Below are 23,374 nucleotides of genomic sequence, written 5' to 3'. Positions count from 1 at the left end.
ACGTCAAATAAGATAGTTCTTTAATCGATAAGCCGTTAGAATTGTAAATCACTTATTACATTTAATTTTACTTATAAAAGTATTAAATTGTAAGAAAGTCTCACAATAATAATTTAAAGAATTATTATGGTAATTAATATTAAGTTCATAGGTACCATATTACAATTGGTAATATACTGCACGGCCAAAGCATATTTAAACGCATATGCAACAGTATGCAACGCTTGTTTGATCCTAAAGAGTCTGTGGAGGTTATTAGTTATTCTATTCAACACATGAACTACGTGCTTGCACACGTGAATTAGCCAGAACAAAGTGCAAATACACATGGAACTCACGATTCTCACCATGTGCACTGTTCACCCCATGTTTGGTACCAAGTGATGTCCTGTTACGAAGCATGTGTCTCATATATAACTCATTTTTTCATTTATGGATAATTGCAACGTACAGGTGTAATTTAATACATTGGAAGAAAAAGTTAAAAAGGAATTTCATGTTACTCAAATACCCCTATTTTAAAATCATACGTTAAAATTTAAATTTCGAATCAAGATATAAAATATATTTTTAAATGATCTGATTTAGGAGTACTCCTACGATCCTGAATTGATTAGTGAAAGTAAAATTTAGTCTGCATATTTTGTCGGTATTATTTGTTATAATCTGTCACATATATAATATATTTATATCTTTTGAGTGCTAGGAGGTACCGACAGTATAAAAACACAAATGTTGTAAAAGCTAACTGTGTAATAAAATTATATATATATATATATATATATATATATATATATACATACATACATTGAAATACACAATAGCTGTCAAAAATGTAACGATACACTTTTAATTGAAAAGTATATTCTATATTATTTCTTTATACGTAATCAATAATTTATGTTATAGACTTGTTAAAACAATTTTTTTTTGTTAAATAGTATTCCGTAATCCGGTTCAAATATTATTATATTGTAAAAAATGTGTTTTTAGTAAATTTTATGTATATACATGTGTATATATATACATAAAATTTATGTATACATGTGTATATATATATACATAAAATTTACTAAAAAACACATTTTTTACAATATAATAATATTTGAACCGGATTACGGAATACTATTTAACAAAAAAAAAATTGTTTTAACAAGTCTATAACATAAATTATTGATTACGTGTAAAGAAATAATATAGAATATACTTTTCAATTAAAGGTTTATCGTTACATTTTTGACAGCTATTGTGTATTTCAATGTATGTATACTAGTGTATAGTAGTAAAATTGTTATTGAACGACACTTCCCTGGCAGACTTTTCATAATTGAAGTACGAATAATCAAAGATTCTATCTGAAGATTTTTGGAATTCTTTCATATCTGGTTAATCTTACGTGCACCAACAACGGTGATGTTTTGTAGCATAAGTGCGAAACACATTTTTATAAATTTATAAGCTATAGCAATAATTACTATGTTAAATACTTCAAAGTCAATGCCAGAAATTATTTTGGCATGTGCTTTGCTTTAGGTGTTTTAAGGTTATTATTGAAATATTTAGAACTATAGACATATTTTATGGCTGATATAAGGAGTAAAAAAATAAATGACAGTGATCTTGAAACCTTATATGGTATAGAGAGACGTTAATAGACTCTCTAAAACGTTTTCTTTAGCCAATATCTTTTCCCTGCAGTGGATCGTATCCTTGACTAAAATGCGTTAATTAAATACCATTATAGTATGTAATTAAAGAATATTTAAAATTTTGAAACAGCCAGACAATGGCAATATAAACCATAATTGCAATAATATATCTTAACAATTTGTTTATTTAAATTATATAAAACAATAAATATCTTTATTGTCTTTAGGAATTGTGGTAACATTCTTACAATAATATACTGCTACAGTTTATTGCATAATTGTTTCTACTTATCGTTCACTGTTTACCCATATTTGTCACCAAGTGATGTGCTGTTGCGAAGAATAATAATTTATAGTTTCGTCTTTGATAAGTCCATAGCATAGGCCTGTGGCCCATATGGACAGGTATAATAAGGTTGAACACTACATTGGCCTTACTTTCAAAAAACTACCTTAAGAGCTATATTACTACAGGAATTAAAACATTTTTAATCCTATATAGCTAAAAATATATGTTAGGAGACAATTTTCTGTCAAAGACCTGGTAACTTGATTCTTTTGCACATAAAAAGCTGTGACCTATATTTCCTTAAGTTCGAGGATTTATTTAAGCTTTTAAAATGTATTTTGGTAATTATCCAATCTGAAACTATCATCGCTGATGTAAAACAATAAAGACACAGCTTTAAATGGAGTGAGTCTTCTGCACTCTTCGTTAGCTGCTACTTAAAAAAAATATGTCATTCAACTCGTAGTAATATTATTCGCGCAGTATTGTAATACGCTTACGTTAAAATCATGTATTTTAATTAGACTGATGGGAAGAATGATGTTAGCCCAAAGCCCTTGTGCTTACCTCTTATCTGAAATGGAAACAACACAACTCTTCTTCCTGATTGTTGTGACTTACACATAAGGCACTTTCTAAAATTCTAAAATATATTCTAAGACAGTCACTCATTCTTCGCTCATATAATAGTCTTACTATTTTCCCCAGTCTTTCTGTTCTCTATATTATTGCCAAGAACTGCACTCTTGCCTTAATAAGTCATCTACGAGCTTTCTAATTCATTGCTCTTGAGTTTGAGTTTATTGATTCACATATTTTCTGCAAAACGAAGATCTGCTTCACCCACTTTGAAAGAGATCCAATAAAAGCTTTTTACACATAGACGTAAACCAATTCAAAAGCAAACAATAAAGGGATAAGAAGATAAAAATAAGAATATAAAAAGATTATTTAACTTATATGCAAGGAATGGAAACTTTGTGTCGCTGAAATTTTAATGTTTCCTATATTTTTTTGTTGGCACGAATTACATGTACACTAACGCATGCCTAAGAGGAAAGTATGGTATAACAGATCTATCTAGTTTTTAATATATATATAAATTTTCTTTTTTCATGTAAATCTTGGATTGCAATATCCTAGCTAATTATTTAATAGGATAACAAACAATATGTCATAGAGCTCTTAGTCACGTGAGTACGAAAGTTTCAAATTTATATTAAATTAAACTAAGAAATAACCTCAGTAGTAAGAATTCTCAATAAAGGAAACAACCTCGGTCCAGGATCGATAACTAATAGGGTATGCTATGAATATGCATGTTGCAGTCTCACAAAACAGAGAGAAAAACAGCATTGGAGCAGTGCTGTAGTTAATGCACTGGAAAATACTCCCAACCCTTGTCTGTCTTGGGGAACTGACATACTCTCATTAACAGAGGAATAAGAAACTTTGGTAAAGCTTCAGTCATTTACGACTCTTCTAAACTTTGTACAGACATTCTGTTTTGTTAAATCTAAACTTGCGAACGTAACTCTTTACGTAGGCGTAATAAAATTACACAATTTTCTTCGGTGTCACTCTTCTTAAAGTATCATTGGTTAATTTTATAATTACTGCAAATTATATGTTCTAAATTATTTTTATGCATTTAAAAGTAAACCATATATGTCTAAATTTTATCTTATCACTTTTACAGGACCTTATCCTGCCCTTGCCTTTTTAGATAAATTTCATTCGAAATATCTGACAGTAATGACACCATCCATGAATAGCGAAATATACCCACCCTCGAGATACTAAAAAATTTACTCAATACTGGAAAAAATGTTAAAGCGTTCTGATAAGACATATTTGTAAACATTTGATTTGTTTAAATCTAGCTACATGGAAAATGTTTTCCATATAACAGTTGATCAGTTGCAATTAAAAGGGAATGTCATAGGAAGAAACTTTTTAAAGTTTCATAAACCATAAATAGTACAAAGATAAATATGAACTATAGGTATACAAGTGATTATTAGGGATATGTAACATTGATAGATCCTCTATGAATGTTTTTATGTTGTTATTTGTATATAAATGATATGGTGGTATATAACGTAATTAAATCGAATATTTTATATTATGAAAATTTAATGAATGATTATATGTATAGTTGACATTTATAGAGCAGTTATATAAGTCATAATTTATTAAAAAAAACTTACCGCTTTATTATTATGCAGAAACAAAAATCTTTATTTTCTGCATTTTTTCTACATATTTCAGGATGTTCCATAATCTCATAATGTATGAATTACACGAGGGAGAATACAATTCATCCTCAATTCACTTTCATTGATATTTATGACTAATAAACTTGTGATCTATCCCAGAAAATTTTACATTTTTAATACGCTATTCGTCACATAAATATAGGCTTTATAACATTTTGCCTTACTTGGGGAAAATCATCATATAGTTGATGTCATCACGTTGATCGGAAGAAAACGTCTTTAAACTCTATTTTATAGGAAACAATTAAATAAAGTTCTTCATAAAATTTAAACCTTGCAACTAAACTAGAAGTTGAACGACTCAAGTGCTGTGTTATGGGACAGGTTAATTTGCCAGAAAATTAGATCCAACTTCCGACTTTTCTGTCATACTTCATTACCAGCAAGTTAAAATTAAAGTTAATAATTTTCTTAATAAAGAACTTCTTAATTGTCTTAATTATGAATTCATATGTTGAAAAAGCTAAAAGCAGTGATAAGAACGGGCATATTGCGTAAAATAAAAAAATAAATATAACATTGTTTAGTATATGTAGTTATTGTTAGATATTGGATGTGAAGTTAAATTTGATAAAGACTGTGTATATCGTAAATTTATTGCGAAAATGTTTTTTACATTACAAATACTATATGGGAAATAATATTACATTACTGGTCTCTAGTTGTGTATATTTGTGTCTTATACTGCTTAGCATCTACTTATTTAATATGTAAAAAATCTATACAAATTCACAAGATCTGTTTGATAAAAACTAGATTCAATGTTCCGTATATTAACTGCTTTTGTTATAAATAAAAAGGAAATCCTGCAAACACTCGTCACTAATGTTCAAAATACGTGATAGCTCAGAAAGTTGCAATTTCGAAATCTTTTGCCTCAAGACGTGCCGAGAAAACTACAGTATGCTCATAAAGATCCGACAACCATAGGGGTTTAAATGGGTTTAATTACTCACTTGATGGACGGAGTAAATATTTTGAAAAACCTAATGTACATAACGTTTGTCGGGGCAGCAAATGCCCGATAAAAATGTCCCATCCCATACCTTAAAATTCAAATTTGACTGATGACTATTCAGGCCTGTTAAATAATGAACCATCTCAAGAATGCAATGAATTATAGACTTAAACCTTAGCAGGCAACCTCAGCGATGTTTGTTACAAAACACATTGTTTTGTGTACTCCTACATTGTACAGCAAGTTCTGTTCTAAATACTTATTGCTTACGAAAATTTAATGCAGGTATACTACAATTTAAGTCTTGATTGCTCTCATAATTCTTTAAATAATTTATAATCAATATATTTGAGCTTTAATTGTAACAAATTATTTGATAATGTAGTTATTATATCGGTTTCCCAATCTATAATATATCGGGTATAATTATGCTTTTCACTTTTTGAAGAAGCCAAAACAAACCTAAAGGGCTATAAACCTACCCAGCGATAATCTTGATTTACAATTTCTTTTGGTTTTAAATTGCGGTTTACTTTGTTTATAAGTTAAATTATAGCTAATTGAAATGTACTGGCATAAGTAAAAAGTTTCCCTTTGAATTTACATGTTTAAACTATATATTTTTCGTTGGCTTTACGTAGAAATTGCTACAAGACATAAGTATATACGAACTATATGCATTTCAAGATGAGTTATGAATCGATTTACATGGCTCGGATTACAGAAGCTTTTTCTATAAATTTTGTTAAAACATATCAAACTATATCAATCTTATGATATCTTTACTTATTTTAAATTAATGGTGGAAATTAAAAAAAAAAAACACACATCGTTAATATTAAAGAAACCAAATAATGTAACCAAAGTTATATCATTAATGTTCAATCCTAATTCGTAGAACAAATTAACGTTCTGTGTTAAATGCCTACATATATTAACATCGTTGGTATACGTGTCTGAGTTCAGTGGTAACAAATACCTATCAATAGACTTCTCTTTGACATCAAAAGGTGTGATAATACATTGCATCGCTCGTAAAGTGAGTGGATTTTATATACACTGCGGATGTATTAATCTAATATCCCAGCTGGAGTCCTTCATCTCTAAGATAATACGATACAGGTGTTCCTTTGAGAGTAGATCTGCGCACGCACTTTTGCGCCCTTTTGTGCGACTAAACGCAAATGCTTGTTTACAGAGAAAGTATGGCAATTTGAGAAAAATCCACTTTGTCATACTTTGAAATCCTCTTCTTCGTGGACTAGAATTATCCACGACATTACTCTAAGTTAAAGGTATTAGATATTAAGAAGCGGAATTTGCTAAAGCTCCGTGAGGAAATCGTTTTTATTTATTAAACAAATATCATCGTTTATAAGAAATTTTAATTAAAAATTGTCCGGTATGGAAATTATTTCTCGAAACTTCTGTTTCAAAGAATATGTACATTTTAAGTCAAATAAATGAGTGACTCTAGAAAGAGTACTGTTGATTAATAAATACTGGTTATGCAATAAATATATCTGTTGCAATAATTAACTCCCGAATCAAACAGGGGATGAGAAGTAGATAGTATTGGCTCACTGCGGCAGTTTAATGTACTGGAAAACAGTTCCAACCCCTCATTAACTTTGAGAATTGACATACTCTCGTTAACACAGTTATTACAAACTTTGGGAAAGCAGCAATCACTTACGACTGTTCTGAACATTACCCAAACATTTGGTTGCTTTCAATCTCAACTTGTGATTACATTTTACCTTATTTTAAGAGTTATAAGCACACAAATTTCATAGCTGTTTACGTTTTTACACATTTTTTTTCACTTAAAATTTTTTCACATATTTTTTTATGAACGTATTATGCAAGGGGAGCACATGCAAGTAAATTAAAACACATTATGACTACAGGAGGTATGTCGTTATATTGTAAACGTTGTATTTTAATCTATGTCAAACACCCTGACACTAATGACTCTATCCATTGATAGATAAAAAATGAAGGTGTAACTCTTTATCATACTGCCAAACTTATAATATTTAAACTTGTAGAGATCCTGAAAAAAAGCCTCGCAGTGCTATAAACATATTTATATTGATGTACCATTCTTATGTACTATTCAATTCAATTGAAAATGCTAGTTGTCGTTAAAAACGCTGAATGATATTTATTTATTATTTATTGACATTTTTACTATATAAGATTCTTATTGTTTGTATAAAATTTAAAGTGTTAGAGGTAGAGCTGTACAGAGCTCAACTGTCGTCTAATGTCTCAAATGTTTAAGATACCCAAAGAGGTTATTTTGAATGTCAAGATCACCGACTTTTAATAGATTCATTTTTACATGCGTGGAGCCTAGGAGTAATTCTAGGAGTCAATCTGAATCAATTACATATTGCATTATGTAGTAATGAAATTGAACAACTCAATAGTCGTATTCAATGAACCCGTCCCACCTTACCTGTGTTACGTGTATTGGCACTCTTATTTCTATTTGCAAAAACTTGCACCCTTTAACATATTTTACTTCAGAGGTTCTTCTTTATTGCTGTACACTGATTTTTTACAGTCCAAAAGAGTTCGTATTATACCTCATTTTAGTTCGTATTTTTTAACATAAATTAGCTAATTAGGTATTTATATGACGTCAAAATAACGTGTTTTAAAATTAGAGATCAGTATGATAACAAAAGAATTATGACTTTTAGTATAAGATTTAATGATTATATACAATTAATTTATGTTTAAAAGCTGCTCAAAATTTAAAAATTAGCGATTACGATAGTTGAATTTGAAATTGTTCTTTTAACAGCCATAATTGAATGAGCATTTGTGAATCCTATCACTCGAGCAGCCGGAAAGTTTTTTTACTCCGTCTGTATGTCTATCTGGTTTTCAATCCTCACGGTAATTAGAAAATAGACAGGTTGTACAGTTGAAATTTTACATGAGGATTCGCTTTTATCTGAGCAACGCGTTGCAACGTTAGGATCGATGATGGTGCGTGTCAATCTATGGGAGTTGCTTGACTGATTGAAATATTCTTACATTGGTCTTGTGGGTAATCATAATGGACAAGAGAACAAAAGCAGATACATAAATGTGCCAACAATAAGAGTACAATCGTTTGACATTTTAACATATGAACATAGTTACACATCTAAGGTCATGAAATCAGCTATAGACTCAAACTGTCATATAACAAGTTATATTGTTACTTGTATATTATAGTCTTTAAATATTAAAACGCTCTGAGAAACAAACACTCCAATAATAATCAAATGTTATTTCTGTGAGCCCTTCCGTTTTTATGAAGACATCTTGAGACCAATGCAACTAAAATCAATTTGTATGTTTTTAATTAGTTAATAAAATCCAATAAGAAAGATGGTCCTAAAATTTACCATACCTTAATTATAATACATAGTTAACTTTATAGACCATTGTTAGGGCAATTAAAATTAAGATATTTCCATTTTTTATTATTTAAGTAAACAAGTATAAATTACGTAAATCTTATTTGTAACTTTTCTTAATGAAAGTGTGATAAGAAAGCAAAATGTAAACTTGACATTAAAGTTATTCATGCGCATTAAAGAAGTAATAATGATTTTACTTTAAAAAATTAATTAGGAAACGATCTCCATTTCGCGTTATATGTCGATTTTCCTCTACTATATACAAAGTGACTAGTAAATATAACAAAGAGATAAAATAAGAGATTAAGTAGGGTATATTTTGGACAAAACTGAAAACTTGACCGATTTGGTCATATTGGAGGTCTGTCAAAGTAAGACTCTTAGACCACGTAGCCACCTGATATTTCAGTCAATCTAATAAATCTATTGCTTATCACAAATTGAGCTATTAAAAAATTAATTTTCGAAATAATTAAGTTTCATTAGGATTTTTTAATTATATTTTGTGAGATTCCATATTGAAAACTTGTATTTGCTTTAAAAAATAACCTTAAGGTCTAAAAATGCATTGAAATAGTGGATTTGGAAGGTTCAGTTAGTTTTCGAATTGTGCAAGGCGGTTATTTAAACAAGTGTTTTCATGCACAAGCATGTTTAGTTTTATTGTAAATAAAAAAAACTATTCCCAGAGCTCGAGTACAAAATTTTAGTTGTGGACCTTAATACCTGCCAATAAAATAAAATACAACTTTACTTGATTTTGAAAATAATTTACTTTATTAAAATTAATTGCCACTACTATTTTTAACACTTTTCGATAAGAACCTCTAATGACGTAAATTATTTAAAATTTAAATTTACTTGTAATATATTTATTCAAAATAAATATTTAAAATAAAATAAATTTAACACAATGTGTAATAAATAGCTTCCAATTAAACTTCGGCTCTCCTAAACTTACTTGTTTGGTACTCAAATATATGTGTTTGTTATTATATAATTATTTGATTGTACAATACTAACTGGAATATATATTTTTAAAACGTTGTGAGATTAGCTATGGGCCAAAAACAACAAATTACTAAAGGCTTCGGCAATATTACGTGGTTTAGAGCAGATTTTAAAAGGGGCTTACTGGAACTTTGTTTTAGTTAATTCATGTCAAATTTAGGGCACCTAAAATAATTGAAAAATTAGAATAAATATACAAATCAAATTACAATCAATAGTTTAATTACTCAGTACTATTCAGTAACAGTCAAGTCACGTATAGTTCTAGTACTGCAATAGTAATAGTATATAGATAAGTGCAATACGTTTGTAAGTTCAAGTCAGATTGGCGTCCTAGGCGCAGTACCTCACCGAGCAAGCTTAAACTTGTAGTAGATAAGCAACTCGACAAACAACTACTACAGCCGATCCCCACGCAAGCTAATAGCCGCGGTTCCCTGACAATTGAGAGCCAGGATGTGATCGATAACAAATTATTTAATTTGCATATTACCAATGGAAGCATATACTTCTAAGGTTAATTGCAGTAAAGTAAAGTAAAACTATGCCCCTCGGTTTACTTTGCTATTTACAAACCGTACAATAACCTTTTATTTCTTTATGTGTTCGAATCTAAAGTGGATGTTTTGATATATTATTTTTTTTTGTAAATTTTATACAATACCGATGAAAAATGCTTGAAGCTTAATAAAACCAATAGAGTATTCTAAGTTTACATATTAAGGTAGTTGTTAATGTTTACTTGTCCCTAAATTATTAATACTGTTATAAATACTTAGACAAATTAGTTTTGTAAGAAACATATTCTAGGAAATGCGATCGTGTAGCACGCATTATGCTACATCGTGCCTTCAGCCATTATCTGCAGCAACCTTAATTTATAATTGACATGGAGCCGCTTTTCAGCTGGCAAGCCAAGACACAGCGTTATTACACGTCGCTCCCCTTTACGCGTCTTGGCTACAATCTGCTAGGTAATGTACTGCTAAATGTGCCTTTAATCGTTGGACCTCATTAGTGAGTAATGAATTTCTTCCCTCTCTACTTTAACCCCTCGTCTGTAAAGCGGAAGTCCCTTTAAAATTTTACTGATTTGAAATGCATTGGTAAACAAAACCAACGTTTTGACTAGTTCCAATAGAGAGTAGTAAATCACTGATACAAGTTAGTTTGAAACATAAAAAATCCTTAATTGTACAAGTTTCGCGGAATCACACACAGGGTCATCTAAAATTCAGTGGCCACTCTAGTACAATGGTTTGACCAATTGAAATAAAAAATTGTAAACCTGTAAAATTTATTTAGACATAGCTTTTTGTGTAAAAATATGAAAAAGCAGACTAACTGACACAAGTTACTAATTTTTATAACGGGCTGTGAATATATATTTAAAACAAAAACGTTTCTTTTTTTATAATATAAAAAATGGCTTCTACATTATTGTTGTTCCATATTTTCTCGTTCCTATGATTTTATTATTTGACATGTGTTAATGTAATTTATGTAAAAAAAATTTAATTAATGGTTTTGACGTTTCATCAGCAAAATTTATATTAAAATTAATTTTGATTTATTTTATGCTTAAATTGAATGTAAGGTAAGGCCCAAAGCAATTGAAGTAAGGTTATAACTATAATTAACAGATATGCTAATTTTCTCGGATTAAATTACACTACGCAAATGTTAGCTAGAAAAGAATCTAATCAATTTTTTTTTATCCTTTGAATAAGTATATCCATAGCCCACCAAAAGAAGTAGTCACTTCCACAAGTAGCGACAGTAACCTGTCACTATCACGGCTGGATTGCTACTGAATAGCACGAAGTATCGCATTTTCATAACCGCGATTGCCCCGCCCCTAGCAGCCTTCAGAGTGAAGTGCGTTGTGCGTGAATTCCCGTATTGTGAAACTAAAGGGTTTTTACTAGCAAATAGTAGATCCACAGCCTGAAAAATCAAGTAGTTTGACTATTTTAGAGAGCAGCCCCCATGAGAAGCGCACCCCAACTCTAAAAATTGTAAGGAATCTCTCCCACACATTTTTCGAAACAAAATAGACAAAAGAGTATCCATCACTATTCCAAGATGGTTGCTAAATGGTGGACAATAAATTTTTCTACTATTTGCAGACGGATTAGCATGAAACATGGTTTGCTATTATTTTCATCAAACGCGTCTGTGAAAGAAGTTTCACAATTACACACTAATTTCCATGGTAGCGGCATCAAATAAAGAAGAAAAATTAGTTATCCTGTGTTTTCTGTTAATTTTTCAGGGGATTTGAATGAAAATCTTTCTCGTGTGTATTCATGTCGAGAAGGATGGCGATATTGGGAAGACTATATAAGAGTATAAAACTAAACTCTGATTACAAACGAGTTTGCAAAAAAAAAAAAAATAATAATTCTAAGCAAAATTTAAGCAATAATATACCTCAATATTTATTGTTGTTATTGTGTTCCACTGATTACCATGGAGATAAGAGGAATTTTGATGTAACATTTATAACACATTGCTTATGTTCGATATTGAACTGTTGCTTTATTCTACGTGTAAATTTAAATCACCCAAAAAATACTCTCAAAATGAGATTTGCCAAAATTTTACGTGTATTAAAGTTTATTATACATATAAAACTAATTATATATATGTGTGTGTGTGTGTGTGTGTGTGTGTGTGTGTGTGTGTGTGTGTGTGTGTGTGTGTGTGTGTGTGTGTAATATTATATATAAAGCATTTTATAAACCTGAACAAAAAATAAAACAGTATAATTTTAACTTTTTATATGAAAATTAAGGTTACAACAAATATCTGCAGTTATAACTATCTAAGAGATATAATAATCTTATTAGTTCTGACCAAATCGGTGTGAAAATGTAGAACATTGTAGCAGCCCAACACAAAGGCTTGGGCAATATTGACTAACCAGGCTTCTCAAACGTTATTAGTAAGCCGGGGTTTTTGTTCATGTGTTTATGTTTGTTGAGAGAGCAGTGGTTTATTGTTTGACCTGATTTAAGTAAAAAGCATACGTAATTTTTTACCTTTTTCACATTTATCAGAAATATTATTATAATATTAAATATGTGTTTATTATAAATATATCTTTTAAAATATATCTGATGTATATCTGCAATATTTATTATATTATATCAGCATAGTCTGAAGATTATAGGATGACCAAAAACATAAAATTTACTTTGTAAACACTTTTACGTCGTAACGTAACACTAATAAATATAGTTATTTTACTCCTTAGTGCACTGATTGACTTACACAGCATGTAGCTACCTCAAATTGGTCCACTAAATTAGACAGTGCTACTACTTATCTAACTGTGTAAAGAAAATAATAAGTTGGGTGAATATAATTTGCAGTATGAGTAAAATATTACATTAGTTTCAGTTGACAAATGTTGATAATTTGTTCGTCAGTATAAGTTTTACCTCTCTTGGTTGTCTTGTAACGAAAGTATGACCTTATTACGGCAAGTTAATGTACTGGAAAATACCACCAACCTATCTCTGAGTTGGAGAACTGACTATCGTTTACAGAGTATTAACAAACCTTGAGAGAGTTTTAGTAGTTTACGACTATTCTAAAATTTTCACTAACACTTAAATGTATTAAACGTTGATTTACAAAAAAACATTTATCATCCCATGATTTAATTCCTCCGTCCATCAATAGGGAAGAAACAATCTATCGTGCAACTACTTCCTAATACGCAACACAATAAAGTCCGGTAGACTCTGATACCAAATTGATGTCAATGGCTACCTCTTTGTAAAAACAGTGGCTGACCACAACACTATGATGGGCTTTGAACACATGAATTTGTGTTTAATGAACTGAATAAAGCGTTCCTCTCATTCCCATATCGTCATACAGTATTATTCTACAGCTTTTTTACTCAAATGGGCAACTGACTCACTTAAAAAATATTAGCACATTTAGGATTTTTAAGTTTAAAAAATGTTTGTCTTATGTTTCTGATTTAAAAACAACAAAATTAAATTTAAAAGATGATTTACTCAACTCTAAAATTTTTTACATCAAATCCTATTTGTCTCGTATATTTCTATCTGGTAACTTGAAAACTAGTGAGATTAATATGTCAAATTAGGGTAAAAATTAGGATCAATTTATAGTCTTGGTCACGTAATACTTACATGATAAATAGAGAGTAGGACAAAAGTTCAGAAAATGGAAACAACGTATGATTTAGAATTTGAGAGTTCAATAATTAATGTAGAATAAAAATAATTGTATTAAGGAAATCTACAGGAATTCTTCGAAACAATCGTCATTATTAGTAAGTGCCACATGAGAAAATGTTTTTTTACATAATTTGTCCTTATTAACACATAGTTAGTTTATGTAGAGAAATAAAACAAATTCACACTATAAATTACAGTTGCACATTGTAAGGATGGGGCATTAATATGTGAATATAACATACGTTATGTTAAAATGTTTTTGGTAGAGAATGTTCTTAGCTAATCTCGGAATTTTAGGTTGTCTACTGATTTTGAATAACAATCAGAGTTTCTTAAGAAACAGTTAAATTAAGAAAGCTGTGTAGACTTTTACCACTCTGTAAATGTACAGCATGATAAATTTTACACGTTCTTTAAAAAAAAACCAGTGTTAAGAAAACGTTAAAATAAACGTCCACAAACCCGTCTTTATATCTTAAATTTTCAAACCCCACCCCACACCTCCAAAAATTTGCCTTACAGAGTTTTTAGGAGAGTAAAAAAATAATTGCATAGAATAATATGACAACAAAGTTTAGGGGATTCAGTGAAACGGAGATTATATCGTCACTAGATAAACAGCTATAATAAGTGGCCAAGATAGTTAGTTGGGCCTGGTATCTCTAAAGGTACATTTATCAATGATTACATCATCTTGTGTTTACACCTAATTACAATGTGCAGTTATTTTAATTCGTCACATACTGTAAGCATTTTTTAGTACAACATGAAACATATTTTATTGTGATTAAACTCCTTCCTCAACATCACAGTTGTGATTAAACTGTATGATACAACATCTATAAGGCCCATTTATATTTTATGTGTTTATTAACTGGTTAATCGACATTATGGTTCTTAGCAATGACTAGTGAATAAAGTTTAGTAACATTAACTTTTCTTGGATATTATGAGTTGTTAGTTTCACCATAAGAAATAAAGGAACGTAAATAAAACTTAGATCACCCTGTTCTGTTCTTGAAAGTCGATACGCAACTATATCACTAACTTGATCATGTTTCCATATTCAAGAAAAACACGCATAGTTTAATAATCGTCTCCAACCATATTTATAATCGTTCGACTTCTTATCGCGTATGATTAGGCTGCCGTTTACACTACAGGTAGGCAGATTAACAGTATAGGCGTTAACAAATATTTTCTTCCTAATCTATGTTTTTCATGAGAATTTATGAGACAATTTTATGTAGAAATATCGGTGAATACCACCCGTTTCTTGACGGTAACATAAGTTTCTTGGTGAAGCTTATGTGTTCCTCTCATTTGGCATGGTTAGCTAACAATTTAAATCATTTTGTACTAATAATTTTAAGGAGCACCTTGATCAACTATGGATTCCACATAGAGTGGAGTAAAAATGTAATTGTACACTTATAACATACATACCTGTATTAGTCTTTCTATCCATTTTTACCGAATGTAACAAACATATAAAGTGCCTCACACATTCTCATAATTACAGACCAGATAGAGGACGTATAATTCCACTTCCAAAACATCAACATTCTGAAAATAACGAAGAAATGAACCACCATGAATAATATTACATATAAAATTATTAAATATTTTGTAATAAATGACAACTTTAACATAACTTATTTACACTTCCCATATAGATTATGTACAAGGATATTAGTGTTTTGTTATTTGTACTTATTCTTCATATTTATATAACACTCAATACTAACTTACATGTCAGAGACTCAATTAATAAATTATCCAATTAGTATCATGAAACCTCAATACCAAAAAAGATTATTTAGTAGTAATATCTAATTCCAACAGATAATCGGGTTTACGCTAGCTTGGGAATCCCATCAAGTGATAAGTCACCTGCGAAACAGGGTTAATTATGCGTTAAATTCTGTCAAGGATCTCTACAGAACACTACTAAATGCAGAGCACTGATTAAACGATTACCTGCTTCTATGCTATATCAATTGGTTGAGGGTTTTGGTTGAGGGAAAAAACTTGAGACTCCATTCGTGATCATACCTGTAAAACCGTGTACCGTAAATTAGTTAATTAAATTTCATACAATGTAAATTTCGCAACCTAATCAGCCAGTATAATATAATATTATTTTACATCCAATGTTCCGGAACTAAATTATTGGGCGGAGTAACTACCTAATTGGCACGCGTATGAATTTATTCTTCTAACCCTTTGTAGCAGCCCAACTACGTAACCGATCAGACCTCGCGCGCTTTGTCCGTAAGTAAAATTTATCTTTTCGTATTATTAAATTAGCCCTTTGATGCCAAACGTATAAAATGAATGTAACGTAAAGTAAAGATGTGAATAGTAAAGTAACTTACCCTTGAAGATCTTTTATTTGCTTGATTGAGATAGATAAAGGTTGTGGCGTCGTCCTTATGGCGACGAGCACATTGTTATAAATAGTAATTTGTATCATTAAATGGCTAATACCGTCGCGAAATTGTTTTAGGCGAGTTTACGTAGCTGATGTATCTCACGTGTTGTGTGAATAGATGGCTACCACTTCCCAACTACTACTCCTATTCTAGAAATAACCGTTCTTAGACTACAGCTTCAATGTCTCGTGCCAAGACGCCGACACCCGGGTTGTGAGTCTACCTATTGCGAAGGGAAGTGAAATATTATTGTTTTGTAAAGTAAAACGTCGTACGCATAATTCAATAGAACATTGGATATTTTAGGCCCACCTAGAAGATATACTTTTTAGTTATTATATTCTAATTGGCAGCAACGTGGCATTACATAACTTTTCCTTTACCATCTAAAAGTGGTGCTTTTAAGTTTTCGTAATTAAACTGAACTTATAAGTAAACTTTGTATTTCTAGTATTTATTACTACGACCTCAGAAGTCACCACCCCCATGTGTTATCGTCATACGGTACACATAATTTTATTGCGCCAATCTGCTATTGATGTGCCTCCTCTGCCATCAACTGGGTGAAACTGAGTGAAAACGCCACAATGCCTGCCATTAAAATAGAATATTTGTCTAAAGATGAGTTGGTATTTGAACTGATATCTAGAGGTATTAAATTAAATAGTGACAGTACAGTAAATGAACTCAGAAAGTCCTTAAGACAGTGTTTGAGAAACAATATTTTACCTACTCCTAGTAGCCTATTAAAAATAGACCACAATCAGGAAGTAAAACTTCTCAGTGAAAAAGTGATATTATTAGAACATGGGTGCAGTGAATTGAACAGTGCTAGTTCACCTTTAGAAATCACCAAATTCCAAGAAAAGTGTAAACATTTAATAAACCGTTTATTTTTAGACAACCAGCTAGAACTAAGTTCTGTACATATTGAAACTTTATCAGCTTTAAAGTGTAGGCTAGTAAATGTTGAACAACAGTTAGCTAAAAACTTGCTACCTACAGTGAACCTAGAACAGCTTAAAGTGTTAGAAGCCAATTTAAATGAATCATTAGAACAAGATGAGGCTATGGAACAGGCATTGAAAGAACAAATAGGCCCTATTTCTGTACAACCACCAACAATATCACAGCCTAATGCCAGTACCCCCACTTTGCCTATAATGCCTATTTATAATGCAAACAATGATTGTATTAGTCAACCTATGTCTGGTTTAAATATGTTTAATAAGTTAAACAACCCTGTAGAATGTTATTTACAAAATTTTACAGTAACAAATGGCTTAGTAGTGCCTGAGCTAATAAACTTTTTGAAAACTTTGTTAAAACTAAAATGTGAAACTAGCCTATCAGAAAATGAAATTTTAGCATTGTTACCATGTTATGCAAAAGGTCCACTTTTAGCCAAAATAATACAGTGTAAGTCTGTCATGCCAAATGTCAACTATCTACACAGGGAATTAATTAGTGCTTTTATCCCTGTAGGCCTAATTGAAAGACTGAGACTAGATTTAGTTTATAGGCCACAAAGGTTTGATGAGCCACTGTATGAATACATCTATGACATCAAAGAGCTCAGTCAAGTTTTATTGTGTAACATAAGTGAACAGGACTTGGTAACTTGTATAAAAAGAGGTATTAAGCCTACAGATAGAAATAAGTTAATTTTTGAAAACAATCCCATTTGTTTTACAGATTTGGAAAATGCGTGTATAGCTAGTCACAATATAACATTTAATGATAACTTAAGGGACAATTTAAGTAAGACATATGTTAACAACATGTATCCACCACATGTTGAACTTAGAAAAAGTAGGCCTACTGTCAAAAACCCAAAGTTATGTTTCAATTGTAATAGGCCTGGTCACTTAGCAAAAAATTGTTTTAGGAATCCAAAAAACTAGTTGACAGGGGAGTGGTATTACACACAACACCTAAAAATATCCCTCCCCGGTTTCATAAGTTTAAGAATAATAATTTTATAAATAGTAATACAGTAAGAAAAGAAAAACACTATTTTATGAGAGTCTATGGTAAGGTAATTAAAAATTGGAGTAAATTAAACTATAGAAAACCTAATTTAAGACTAAATGTTAGACAGTGTAACAATATGCCTTTAATTGAAGCTATAGTGGGTAAAAATGTAAAAACAAACTGCTTATTAGATACTGGTGCTACAAGAGATATAATTAGTAAAGAATTTTATGATAGCCTATTGTTGAATAAAAATGTTTCTAAATTAATGAAGTCAGATGATAGAATGTTTGCTGCAAATAACACTGAAATAACATGTTTTGGTTACTGTTATGCTAAGATAAAAATTTCTAAATTTTTTTGGAAAGTAAAATTTATTGTATTGGATAATTTAAAATGGGACATTGTATTGGGAAACCCATTTATATCTAATAGCAAATTAATTTTAGATCTTGATGGAGATTCATGTTATTTTAAATTCAATTGTAATGAGAAAATAACTATTGTCAGACAACAGCCTTTTGAACATGAAGTAAACAGCATTGATGTAAAAATAGGGTGCACTAGAGCTGAGGCTGAGATACAAAACCTTATAGGGGATTTTCCAAATGTTTTTACTCCAAAATTAGGAGAGGCTCTAGATTTGGAAGTGAGATTAGTTCTAAATGACCCCACACCTGTAAATATTAGGCCTTATTTTATGAGCCCTCCTACTGTAAATAAGATGAAAACAATAATACAGGATTGGTTGGACCAAGGAATAATTGAACCCAGTACTTCAGCCTACTCCAGTCCAGCCTTTTTAACCAAAAAGGACAGACTTGTAGTCAATTATACCGAATTAAATAAAAAGTTACAGAAAATTGATTTTCCCATTGGTGATTTAAATAATTATTATCAACATCTTAGTGGAGCCAAATATTTTTCAATAATAGATTTAAGAAAAAGTTTTTTGCAATGTCCATTATCACCTGATAGTCAAGATCTTACCTCATTTAGCACTATATTTGGTAAATATAAATTTAAACGAGTACCCTTTGGTTTACATGTTGGTAGTGCTGTATTGTCCGCCTATCTGGATAAAGTCCTAGACAATATAAAATTTAAATATGTGATAAATTTTTGTGATGATATCTTAGTGTACAGTAAAGACCTTGATTCGCATTTAGTACATGTCAGAGAGATTGTAAATAGACTAAGCAAACATGGCTTAACGGCAAACCTAGAGAAAGCAAAGTTTTGTTTTGAGGAAATCTCCTTTTTGGGGAACTTAATAAAAAATAATACAGTAACTATAGATCCCGAGCGAACAAGGAGTATAAGAGAATTTATGCCGCCTAAGAACGCCAAACAAATTTCACAGTTTTTAGGTATGACCAATTTCTTTTCAAAATTTATAAATAATTATGCCGAATTATGTAATCCTTTAAATCGTTTAAGAAGGAAAAACGCTAAATTTATTTGGACAAGTGAATGTCAAGATTCGTTTGTAAAGTTAAAAGAATCTATAATGAATCCTCCTGTACTCCAGTTAGCCGATTTTCAAAGCAATTTATAGTAATGACAGATGCTAGTGGAATAGCCGCAGGTGGTTGTTTGTTACAGGAAAACGACCAAAATGAATTAATGCCAATAGCCTATTACTCTAGGAAATTTACTGATGCCGAATTAAAATATACTGTTTATGAAAAAGAAGCTTTGAGTGCACTAATTTGCATAGAAAAATGGCACGAATTTTTAGAAGTAAGAACCTTTAAATTAATAACTGATAACCAAGCTTTATCCTATGTCCTCAATCACAAAAGGAAGGTAGGAAGACTTGCCCGGTGGATCGAGAGGATTTTGAATTTGCCATTTTAGGTGGAATTTAAAAGTTCCACCGATAATGCGCTGGCAGACGCCCTTTCACGTATGTTTGAGGGCGAGTCGACGGGAACAGCTGATCCGAGCCCCAGTGACTGCCGGAACGTTCCAGACCAGGATAAAAATAGATTATCGATTTCCTTCTGCCATTCAAACTCCTCCCGAAGGCAAACATGTAAACGAACATCTAATGCAAAGCCTAAAATGCAGATAAATAATAAGTGCAATAACAAGGATAATTTGTGGTTGTTAATTAATGATTTGCCATTAGCGTTTAAAGATTTAGAAAAATATCAACTTCAAGATAAAGAAACTCAGCGAATCATTCAATCTGTAAAAAGCAATAGTAACAATTTATGTTATTTTATAAAAAACAATTTACTGATGTACAAAAGGAATGTAAAAGGTAAGAGTAAGATATTTTTGCCTGTACAGTTAATTGATTTAGTATATGAATTCTTCCACAGTTCTTTAATAGGAGGTCATTTAGGCATTGCTAGAACGCAAAGAAAAATTAATCAGTATTTTTATAGACCTGATTTAGACGAAATTATAAAGGCAAAAGTCAAAGAATGTAATGTTTGTAAAATGAGTAAAGTGTGCCAAAGAAAATATGAAGGCGAATTAGTATCTGTGCCATTTAAGAACAATATGGATTGTTTATTCATAGATCTTTTGGGTCCCTTAGTGAGAACTAGAAACAGTAATGTATATTTACTTGTAGTTGTAGATGCCGCCAGTAAATTTCTATGGCTAATCCCTTTGAGGGAATGTAAGAGTGCTGAAATATGTAATAAATTAGACCGCATAATTTTTAACAACTTTTCTGTAACTAAAATAATAGTGTCAGACAATGCCGCATATTTTACATCACTGTATTTTAAGAAGTTCTTATTTAAGAATTTTATTGAACACCGTAGACTAGCGCCTTACAGGGCTAATGGAAATCAATCAGAAAGGCATATTAGAAACATATCTACATTATTACGTAGTTTCTATCACAACTGTCATAGTAATTGGGATAATGACCTAGGCTATATACAATTAAGTTTAAACACCGCCCATAATGAAAGCACAGGTTTTGCTGCCTTTGATTTAATGTTTAATCATTCCTGTAATAATGCTTTATCTAATTTATGGAAGCTAAATGATCTAATTGGTGAGAATTTGTCCAAGGAAACTGTTGTAAACAATTTAAAGAGAGCTGTGGTGAATGTAAAAAGGAGTATAGCACATAACAGTAATAGACAAAAGTACTCAGAGCAAAATGTAAAACATCCCTTTAAGTTGCATTCCTTAGTATGGATTAGAACTCACTATTTAAGCAATAAGGTAGAAAAGTTTTGTGCAAAATTAGCACCAAAATATGTAGGAATTTATAGAATTTTATATTTTTTAAGCCCTATAACTTGTATTGTACAACACACTGAAAATGTTTTGAATGTAAAAAAGGTTCATATTGTAGATTTAAAATTAAATTAAGACCTGTTCTGTATAAAAAAAAAAAAAAATGTTGTAGCATCCCTAGCTTAAGGAAACACTTGCTGCCAAATTTAAAGTTAAGATAAAATCCAGGAAGTTAACTGTTTGGTGAATTCTTAACGAATGTGTCAATGGAAATAAAATATAGAAAAAGAATTTGTAAATAGACTTAGTATAAAGAAATGAGACAAAGTTGATCCTGACTGTTTGTAATGAGGGAATCAAATATGAAAAATTGTCTGTGTTTTGTATGTATGCCGAAATGTTGAATTTTGAATTTTGTAGATATATTTAAAGTGTTAAAATTCATGTAGATGTAAGATGTATAGGATGTTGTATGTAAATATATATATTAAGAGTGATGCAGTATTAATACGAAATGTGAGACTTAGCTTCTCGTGAGGGGACGTTTCATTCCAAAGTATTCGATCCATATTTGTAACTTGTCCGCAAGTCTCAGGGTATTTAATGGCAAAACACTATACACAAAACACTGGTATGAATGCAAAAAGAAGTATGAATGTGGCGCCTATATAACAAAACACTACACTACACTCGTTTACGATTTAATCGCCTTAAATGCCCTTATTCTAGCAACGACCCGCAAATTCTAAAACGCTGCAACGTGCACTGCATGAAAATAGTTTGCCTAAATTGATTTTCTATTTTTGGTCCCTAAGCGAGCAGTCATAGAACTGCATTGGCATGCGATCTAGCGGATTTGATAGGAAACTTTTGAAACCCCGCGCTATCGTATTGTTATGGTTGAATTTGAATTTATGTAATTAATAAAAGGTTGAATTAAGTTTGTTATTTAGAATATGTTTAAAGTAAAGCGACTAATTAGGTTGCGAAATCAAAACAGGGGGGATATTCTGTACCGTAAATTAGTTTATTAAATTTCATACAATGTAAATTTCGCAACCTAATCAGCCAGTATAATATAATATTATTTTACATCCAATGTTCCGGAACTAAATTATTGGGCGGAGTAACTACCTAATTGGCACGCGTATGAATTTTTTCTTCTAACCCTTTGTAGCAGCCCAACTACGTAACCGATCAGACCTCGCGCGCTTTGTCCGTAAGTAAAATTTATCTTTTCGTATTATTAAATTAGCCCTTTGATGCCAAACGTATAAAATGAATGTAACGTAAAGTAAAGATGTGAATAGTAAAGTAACTTACCCTTGAAGATCTTTTATTTGCTTGATGGAGATAGATAAAGATTGTGGCGTCGTCCTTATGGCGACGAGCACATTGTTATAAATAGTAATTTGTATCATTAAATGGCTAATACCGTCGCGAATTTGTTTTAGGCGAGTTTACGTAGCTGATGTATCTCACGTGTTGTGTGAATAGATGGCTACCACTTCCCAACTACTACTCCTATTCTAGAAATAACCGTTCTTAGACTACAGCTTCAATGTCTCGTGCCAAGACGCCGACACCCGGGTTGTGAGTCTTCCTATTGCGAAGGGAAGAGAAATATTATTGTTTTGTAAAGTAAAACGTCGTACGCATAATTCAATAGAACATTGGATATTATAGGCCCACCTAGAAGATATACTTTTTAGTTATTATATTCTAATTGGCAGCAACGTGGCATTACATAACTTTTCCTTTACCATCTAAAAGTGGTGCTTTTAAGTTTTCGTAATTAAACTGAACTTATAAGTAAACTTTGTATTTCTAGTATTTATTACTACGACCTCAGAAGTCACCACCCCCATGTGTTATCGTCATACGGTACAACCGATTATGCTTAACACTTAGTATTTTGAAAAAAATA

The sequence above is a fragment of the Homalodisca vitripennis genome, chromosome 8, assembly GCF_021130785.1.
Source record: "Homalodisca vitripennis isolate AUS2020 chromosome 8, UT_GWSS_2.1, whole genome shotgun sequence".
In the NCBI taxonomy this organism is placed as follows: Eukaryota; Metazoa; Arthropoda; class Insecta; order Hemiptera; family Cicadellidae; genus Homalodisca; species Homalodisca vitripennis.
The sequence above is the reverse complement of the archived record's forward strand: the minus strand, read 5'-3'. Positions refer to the sequence as shown.